This window comes from Elaeis guineensis, chromosome 1 (genome assembly GCF_000442705.2).
Source record: "Elaeis guineensis isolate ETL-2024a chromosome 1, EG11, whole genome shotgun sequence".
NCBI lineage: Eukaryota > Viridiplantae > Streptophyta > Magnoliopsida > Arecales > Arecaceae > Elaeis > Elaeis guineensis.
Window position 1 is genome coordinate 58,320,991 of NC_025993.2, and position 7,477 is coordinate 58,328,467.

The 7,477-nt window shown below is 36.7% G+C and overlaps 1 non-coding gene across 1 annotated transcript; it reads left to right on the forward strand.

The window, feature by feature from the left end:
• Positions 1 to 1,550: 1,550 nt before the first annotated feature.
• On the forward strand, positions 1,551 to 1,657 carry LOC140854911 (small nucleolar RNA R71). The gene has a single exon (XR_012138005.1). It is a non-coding gene; the product is annotated as a small nucleolar RNA R71 (small nucleolar RNA).
• The last annotated feature ends 5,820 nt before the right edge of the window (positions 1,658 to 7,477 follow it).

The window sequence follows — 7,477 nt, forward strand, 5'->3', positions numbered from 1 at the left end:
TAATTTCAGCATTGGCCGTAGCTAAGAATGATCTTCCTAAAATGACAGGTATATGTCCTTTAGGATTCGCAACTGGCTCAGTCTCTAAAACAATAAAATCTACAGAGAAAATGAAATTTTTAACCTTTATCAGAACATCCTCGACCATTCCCTTAGGGATCCTGAGAGATCTATCGACTAACTGTAATGTGATCCCAGTAGGTTGAAGTTTTTCTAATCCTAGTTGCTCATACACCGAATATGGAAGGATATTCACACTAGCTCCTAGATCTAGCAAAGCCTTTTTTATATTGGTTTCTCCAATAACACAAGAAATTGTTGGAGCTCCAGGGTCCTTATATTTAATTGGCACATGGCTAGATAGGTATGAACTGACACTTGCAGCCAAAAATGCTTTCTTTGGTACATTAGTGGTCCTTTTCTTAGTGCAAAGATCTTTTAAAAATTTGACATAAGTTGGAACCTGATGGATTATATCTAAAAGAGGAATATTAACTTGGACTTGTTTAAATACCTCTAAAATTTTGTCTAAATGTTCAGATTTATTAGATTTCAGTCTGTTTGGAAAAGGAGCTCTAAGACTTTTAAGTACTTGACTAGGTAAATTTTTAGTTTCTGGTGCTTGAGGTTGAAAGGTAGTAGTTTTAGAAGGTGACTCGGCAGATGAGTCCTCTATATCATCAAGTGCAACTACCTTATTGTCTATTTATTTTTTCGATCTTAAGGTATGAATGGCATTTACACCATTAACTTGGTTTTCTTGTTGGGGTCATGGACCATTTTGGTTCCTAGGATTTGGCTCAAGTTGGCTAGGTAACCTACCATGTTCTCGTTCACTAATGGTCGAAGCCAGCTGACTTACTTACATTTCCAGACGGGCTATAGCTTGGGTGTTATTATTTATAAATTGACCCATGGTTTACATAAAGCTGGTATGTGTCTTCATCATGGCTTCTAGGCTTTTCTCTAAAGAGGTAATTTTCTTGTCATTATCATGGAAGCCTGGCGGGTTGTTCATCACTGGGTTGGACCTTAGATTTTGCTGATTGAAATTTGGATTGCCTACATTAGGATTCTGGGACCATGAGAAATTTGGGTGATTCCTCCAACCTGGGTTATATGTGGGTGCATAAGGATTGTTCAATGGTCCTTGATAGGTGGCATTCACCTGTGCACACTCATTCGAGTAGGAACATTCTTCTAAGACATGGTCTGGTGCATTGCACCCTTTACACATGGGTGCAGATATTTGATTTACATTGGCTGGTCTCTGTAATTCTAAAGCTTCCAATCTACATGTTAAGGTTGCAATCTTGACCTCTGATGCTAGGGTTGGTTGAATTTGATGCATTCCTCCTCTTGAAGGTGTAGCTTTATCAGGTTCCCCAGTTGTTTCCCACTGTAAATTTTTCTCAGCTAGATCTTCTAAGAATTGCCAAGCTTCAGTAGTTTCTTTGTCCATAAATTAGCCTTGGCACATGGACTCTAGCATGGTTCTTGAGTTTGAATCTAATCCCTCATAGATGATCTGGCATAGTCTCCAAGTTTCTATTCCATGGTGTGGGCATTGGGTCAAAAGATTCTTGAAACGATCAAAGTACTTCCAAAATGATTCACCAGCTAGTTGGTAAAATTGATTTATTTCATTCCTAATCCTAGCTATTTTATGATGGGGGAAATACTTTTTCAAAAATATTCTCACAAAGCCCTCCCAGGTAGTGACAGAATGGTTTGGCAGACTATAAAGCCACTTCTTAGCATTATCCTTAAGGGCAAAGTTGATTAATCTAAGTTTGACCTCATCCTCTGTTAATTGCAGTTTCATGGTTGCACATACCTCCTCAAATTCTCTAATAAATATATAAGCATCCTCTAATCCTGTGAATTTTGGAAGCATATTTATGATTTGAGGTTTGATTTCAAAATTGTTAGCTGTGGGTTGTGGCATCCTGATACAAGATAGTTGGATGGAGCCAACTGGATAACACAAATCCTTAAGGGTCATGGGTTGGATTGGTTCAGCCATTGGAACAACAGGAATTGACTCAATTCTAACTAGACGACCCGACACTCTTCTCCACACACGAGGTGTACGGTTCTCGATGTTTATATAATTTTTTTTTATAAAAATTTTTATGTATAAGAAAAAGAAAGAAAAGAGAAAAAGTTCTAAAGAAAAGATCCTAAGGAGTCCTAAATCTAAAGAAAAGTAACCAAATTAATTTAAATTTTAATAATTTTTTTTTATTTTTCAAACAAGTGAAACAATAAATTAAACTCAATCTATCCTAGGGTTAACCTAAATCTAGACAGCTCCTAACTGTTCCAAGATGACCCTTCAAGCCTTCCAAGTGGAGATTGATCAACTAGTTAGCCAGGTAAGTATAAGAGGTGGGAGGTTCACTCATCGTTGCCTTTCTAGACACCAAACGAGTTGGCCAGACCAGCAACTGAACCAATTTAACAAACCACCCTCAGGGACTTACCTAGACACCAACTAATCAAACAACTCAAACTTGGTAGAACTCTTAGGGTTCCTTGTCCTATTGAGCTCGAATTTCTTAAGGTTGACGTCTAATTGATTTTAAGATTAAAGGTCTAGGTAATGCAATATGATGGAGATGGTTTTTGGGCTAAGAAAGGGTAATGAAATCCCCACCTTATCTTGTTAATAGGTTGATGCCCTTAGATTAATTATGAAAATGCAAATGCAAATAAACAAGATGACCAGGAATGTAAAAGATTTTAATTTAGAATTTTTTTTTTATTTTGATATTTTACTTCATGATTATGAAATGTCTTTTGTTTTGTTTTGTTTTTTTTTTTGTGATTAAGTAAATTCAAATGATTAGATCTAAAAGGAAAAGTAATTAACTAAAAATAATAAAAGAGAAATTAGAAGCATACCTGAGTTTTTCAGCAATCACCAACTAAATCTAGAAACCTAAAGGAAAAAGAAAGAGAGTTATAAAGCACGAAGAACAAGTATTTGAAAATAATTTAAAACGCCAAATCCCTGGCAATGGCACCAAAAACTTGATGTGCAAATCTTAAAATTTGTAAATAAAATCGCAAGCGCACAGTGTGCAGAGTAGCACGACCAGCGAGTACGGGTCGATCCCATAGAGACTTGGTTTAAAAATGATTTTCAAATCTATGCTCAAGCGAGCTTTAACGAAAATCGAAAATCAAAAGTTGTTTGCTAAAGACAATCAGACTAAGGATCTAGGGTTTTTGAATCCACTAGATCTAGATTAGGGAATTCTACCTAGAATTTTTTTTATTGATCCTAAAGACTACTCCTCTTGTCTTTCCCAAGCATAGATTATGAAGGGACTAAGGCCCAACGATAACCCATCAAGATTCTTTACAGGAGAGTAGTAACTAGGATCCCTTAGGGTTTTCTCCTCCTATGCATTGAATCAAGCATGAACTATGAAGGGACTCTGACCCAACTGTAGTTCATTAAAAATTCTTGGTAAAAGAGGAAGAAAAAGAAACCCTAAGAAAAAGAAAGAACCCTATGTAAAACCCCTACTCATGATCTAGCTTCATCGCAAACCCTAGAAGGGATGCTTAGCTAGACATGATCTAAATCTACTTGCAAAATTTAAATGCAAAAAAATAAACTACCCTAATTTCATAAATTAAACTATCCTAATTGCATAAATTTAAACTGCATAATTTAAACTAACCTAATTGCATAAAATTAAATTGCATAAATTAAACTATCCTAATTGTAAGAAAAATAAATTGCATAATGTAAAGAGATAAAATTGCATAAAAATAAGATTTTATAAAAAAAAAATTATTACAAAAACCTCAAAGCTCGAGGCTTGAGAAGAAAGCTAAAAACCCCACTATCTAGGGTTACAAGCTTGATCGGAAGGCAAGAATCATTAAAACAAGGGTCTTTGGGGGCTTTTTATTGGCATTTGGGGGTTATAAGGTTTTCAAAACTTTAGATGTGGGACAAAGAGGTTTTAGAGGGCTGTTAGGAGGGTTTAGGGGCTCAAATCTCGCTCAAAAAGCACTTAAATCCATCAAGAAACCCTAGAAATTGTTTCAGCCATCCGATCTTCATCTAAAGGACCCAATTCATCTAATAAATCAAGCCGAAAGCGATTCTGGGCCGTCAGATCATGATCTGGGTGAAGCGCTATCGTTGGATCGTGCTGCAGAGATGGGATCAGGTCAGATGCATTGCGGACCGTCCGATCAAGGTGCTGGAAGATTTCGTCCGTTGGATCGCGCTGCAGAAGGATCTCGTGTTGTCCTAGTGTTTATTGATTCTTGCAATTGTCTTGATTACGGTTGGACCTTGACCGGCTGCGATGGTGGCCGTCCGATGGCGCAAAAATGTGGAGTGTTGGATCTTGATCAGAGAAGATCAGACCATCGAGTGATGTGAAGTTACCAGGTTGCCCTTCGGACCTTCTTCTCTCTCCTTATCAGCCCTGGACCGCGCGTGTGGATCAGGCTCGTGATGCGTTGCGGTGAGCCGAGACTCGCTGATTGGCTGGTTTATGGTGCGCCGATGGGTCCATGGTCCAGGCGCCTATTGCTGTGGACCAAGCAGCTAACCAGATCACCAAATCAGTTGATTTTTGACCAATTTTGACCTGATTTGACTCGGGTTTGACCCAATTGAGTCTTCTTTTTCATTCTTCAATTCTTGGGTCAATTTAACTCCGTTTTGCATAAAATTTACGCCGTTGGAATCCTCTTTTCTTGTTCTTTCTATTGATGACCTCTTCTTCTGCAAAATATAATAACAAGTATCAATTTCCTAATAAAGTTAGATAATTTAGATATTAATTGATACTTTTTATGTCAATTTGTGACATAAATCACACCCCCCAACTTAATCATTGCTAGTCCCTTAGCAATGTACCAAAATAAGATCATATTCCAAAAAGATCCTTCCTTTGTAAATTAATTTAAGATCGAAATTCAAGAAGTTTTCTAGTATTACTAAGTAATGAGCTTCGAATTAGAATCGGTAGTCAGTCTACTTAGGAGCTTTCTTAGAGTATACTTAAAGTTTTATAGCACTTGTGTGAGTGATAACTAACTTAGTATTTCAGTATTAACTTGTACAGGCTAATTGTATCATTTTTCATAACTTAGTTCGATTAATTTTCTATACACCCCAGATTAAACAAAGAACTAAGGTAGCTTTCACACTGTTTTTTTTTTTTTTTTTTTTTTTTTTGCTGAGCATCCTGGCCTTCCCACCACCGTTTGACGTGAATCTCAACACTTGACTTAGGTGAAGAGACCCGGTTACTAGGCTTAGGGCAATCCACATTTACTCTGTGTTTTGCATTTTATTTCAAGCAGGTAGCTCTTTCCTTAAATTCAAATTTCTTCAATTGGGATGTAGAAAAAATTATCTAATTTAAATAATACTCAAATCCTTAATTGGCCTTACAATTAACACCTACTTTACCTTGTTAGTGTGCATGTGCAATTGGAAGTGCTAATAGTCTTTAAATGACCTAGGCCACCAAGAGTCTAACCAGCTAATCTTCTCCATGACTCACTACATTTATTAGCAAATACTTTCTAACTTACTCTTATTTCTTTTCTAGATTAATTTATTTCAAAAAAAAAAAAATTTTAATATATTAAATGCAAGAAATAACTCATAGTGGAAGGAAAAGGAAATGATAACACCTGATTTTGTTCAAGCTCTCCCCCCAACTTGACCGACATTGTCCCCAATGGAGTTTATCTAATTTATTTGTCCTAAGCAAACTGAAAACAAAAAAAATATTAGAAATTAAATAAGCTGGGTTGCCTCCCAGAAGCGCTAAGTTTTATGTCTTCAGCCAAACCAAACCTCGAAGTAATTTAATCAGAATAAGTTGGTTCATAAAGAACCATGGCATCTTCAACAGTCTCGACAGGTAATTCCAAGAATGGTTTTAATCGTTGACCATTAACTTTAAAGATAACACCATTACTTGGGTTTTCTATCTCAACAGCTCCGTGTGAAAAGACTTTCTTTACTAAAAATGGTCCTGTCCATCTAGACCTAAGCTTTCCTGGAAACAGATGTAATCTAGAGTTATATAAGAGCACCTTTTGTCCGATATTGAAAGTTTTTCTCATAATTGATTGATCATGAAATGCTTTGGTTCGTTCTTTGTATATCCTTGCATTTTCATAGGCTTCATTTCTAAGTTCTTCTAATTTATTCAACTGAAGCTTCCTATGGTTTCTAGCGTCGTTCAAATTTATATTTAGTTGTTTGATGGCCCACATGGCTTTGTGTTCTATCTCAATAGGCAAGTGACATGGTTTACCAAACACAATCTTGTAAGGAGACATTCCTAGATTGGTCTTGAAAGCGGTTCGGTATGCCCAAAGTGCATCAATTAATTTTAAAGACCAATCCTTTCTATTGGCACTAACAGTTTTTTCCAGGATCTGTTTGATTTGTCGGTTTGACACTTCAACTTGCCCACTAGTTTGAGGATGATATGGTGTGGCCAATTTGTGGGTGACATTATACTTTTTCATCAATGTTGCAAAAGGTCGGTTACAAAAATGGGTTCCCCGATCACTAATGATTGCCCTAGGAATATCGAAACGGGAGAGAATATTTTCTTTAAGAAACTTAATTACCATTTTGCTATCGGGTGTTCTACATGCAATTACTTCTACCCATTTTGAAACATAATCAACTGCTACTAGAATATATTCATTTCCAAAGGAATTTGGAAATGGTCCCATGAAATCGATCCCCCAAACATCAAAAACTTCAACTACCAAGATTGGGTTGAGTGGCATCATGTGTCGCTTGGTGATTCGACCCATTTTTTGACATTGAGCACAACTTTTACAATATTCATGAGCATCCTTAAACAAATTGGGCCAATAAAAACCACATTGGAGAACCTTAGCAGCAGTTTTCTTAGATGCGAAGTGACCCCCACATGCTTGATCATGATAAAAAGATAAAATATTCTTGACTTCGTTATCTGGGATACACCTTCTAATAATTTGATCAGGACATTGTTTAAAAAGATAAGGATCATCCCAAATGAAATACTTCATTTGGGCAAAGAATTTATATTTATCCTGCTTAGTCCAATGAGAAGGTATCTTACCTATGGCTAAATAATTTACAATATCAGCAAACCAAGGTTCAGTAGACACAGACATGAGTTGCTCATCTGGGAAAGATTCATTGATGGGTGGTTCACTAGATGGTGCGACTGGAATTCAGGACAAATGATCTGCTACAACGTTCTCAGTGCCTTTCTTGTCCCTAATTTCTAGGTCAAATTCTTGAAGGAGCAAAATCCATCTGATTAAGCGTGCCTTGGCATCCTTCTTTGCTAGGAGATGTCTAATGGCTGAGTGATCGGTGTAAACAATGGTGTGGGTCCCAACCAAATAAGATCTAAATTTTTCTAAAGCAAAGACAACGGCAAGGAACTCCTTCTCAGTTATGGTGTAGCTAAGC